The sequence below is a fragment of the Propithecus coquereli genome, unplaced genomic scaffold, assembly GCF_000956105.1.
Source record: "Propithecus coquereli isolate 6110/MARCELLA unplaced genomic scaffold, Pcoq_1.0 Scaffold178, whole genome shotgun sequence".
Taxonomy (NCBI): Eukaryota; Metazoa; Chordata; class Mammalia; order Primates; family Indriidae; genus Propithecus; species Propithecus coquereli.
The window spans coordinates 4,754,874-4,756,658 of record NW_012142523.1 but is presented as its reverse complement, the minus strand read 5'-3'; the positions used below and the strand labels follow the sequence as shown (position 1 = coordinate 4,756,658).

The 1,785-nt window shown below is 32.6% G+C and overlaps 1 protein-coding gene across 2 annotated transcripts in view; it reads right to left on the bottom strand.

The window, feature by feature from the left end:
* Window positions 1-1,785, bottom strand: part of AGO3 (argonaute RISC catalytic component 3) — a 111,091-nt gene that overhangs the window by 101,332 nt on the left and 7,974 nt on the right. The gene's annotated exons all lie outside the window — the stretch shown is intronic.

The following is a 1,785-nucleotide window of genomic DNA, read 5'->3' as shown; positions in this document are numbered from 1 at the left end:
ATGTACAGATTCAAAAGAATTGAAAGCAGAAAGAATTGAACAAAGAGATATCTGTCCACCCACATTCATGGCAGCACTAGACACAACAAAAAGGTGTAAGCCACCTAAGTGTCCACTGATGGATGAACGGATAAACAAAATGCAGTGTGGCTGTATACACACATACACACACACACACACAATGGAATATTGTTCAGCCTTGAAAAGGAAATTCTGATACATGCTACAATATGGACAAACCTTAAGGACACTATATTGAAATAAACCAGTCACAAAAAGACAAACACTGTATTAGTCCACTTACATGCGGTACCTAGAGTACTCAATTTCATAAGAAACACAAAATAGAAGGTGCCAGGGGCTGGGGCATGAGTTAATCGGGATTTGATTAATGGGTATTGTTTTAGTTTTGCAAGATGAAAAGAGTTCTGTAGACAAGTTGTACAGCAATGTAAATGTACTAAACACTACTGAACTGTACACTTAAAAACAGTTAAGATGATAAATTTAGTGGTATGTGTATTTTACCATGATTTTTTAAAAAACCTAAGTGATGTCCAACATTACATTTCTAAAGCTCAAAATGTTGTAGCTTTCTTAATCAAACAAATTATTCAAACAAGTTATAACTTATTCAAACAATGATAGACTAATAACTATTATCTGAATAAACTAAAAATTACATCTTAAAAAATCTGAAAAATCCTGTAACTATCTGAATAATTCACAATTAAAAATATTTCCACGTACATAAAGATTACAGATCCAGATGGTTTCACTAGAAAATTATACCAAACATTTAAGGAAAAAATAACACCAATGTTATATAAATTCTACCAGAAAATAGGAAAAAAATAAACATACCCCAATTCAATTTATGATACCAGAAAAACTCTGATACTAAAACCTAATTTTTATTATGAAATTTTATTATGAAAAAGGAAAATCATAGGCTAAAATTATTCATGAACATACATGCAAAATTCCTAACAAAATGTTAAATTAAAACCAGTAACATATCAAAAGCATGAGTTTATATCAGGAATAAAAATTAGGTTAACAACAACTTTTCATGCAGTATGGATGAAAGTACATTAAAATGCTGCCCGAATCATTTGTTTTTAAATTTTGGTTTCATATAGGTCCAGTCTGGAGTGTAAATGTGGGTGTCCTCAGCATATAAATGGTATTTAAAACGACTGGATTAGAGTAGATCACCCAGACTGAGGCATGGATACAGAAGAATACCAAGCCCTGGGATACTCCCAATGTTTAGAGACTGGGGAAATGAAAACAGCAAAGGATCCAGGAAAGTAACACACAACAAAGTTCGAGGAAGACCTAGAGAGTGGTAACCCAAAAACCAAGTGGAAAAAAAAGTGTTTCAAGAAGAAAACAACTTAATCAGATGTAGCTGAAATGTCAACTAAAATGAAGATTTAAGAACTGACTACTGGATTTAGCAAAGTCTTAGTTGACTTTGATAAAAACCATTTCAGTAAAGTGGTAGGGACAAAAACCCAACCGAAGTAAGTTCGAAAAAAGAATAGCCTGAATCTGATCAAGTCTTTAGATCCACTAGTAGTTTACAGGAAATTCAGAGAAATATGTTAAATTACACTGTAAAGATGGAACCAGCAAAATCCAGACTGTGAGAAACTTTAACAGGACAAACAACCCATGAATTGCAGAGTGGTAGTAGGGGAAGGAGAGAAAATTTATAGATTAAAAGATATGTAAAAGACATAATAGTCAACTGCAATGTGTGGAACTTATTTGGATCCT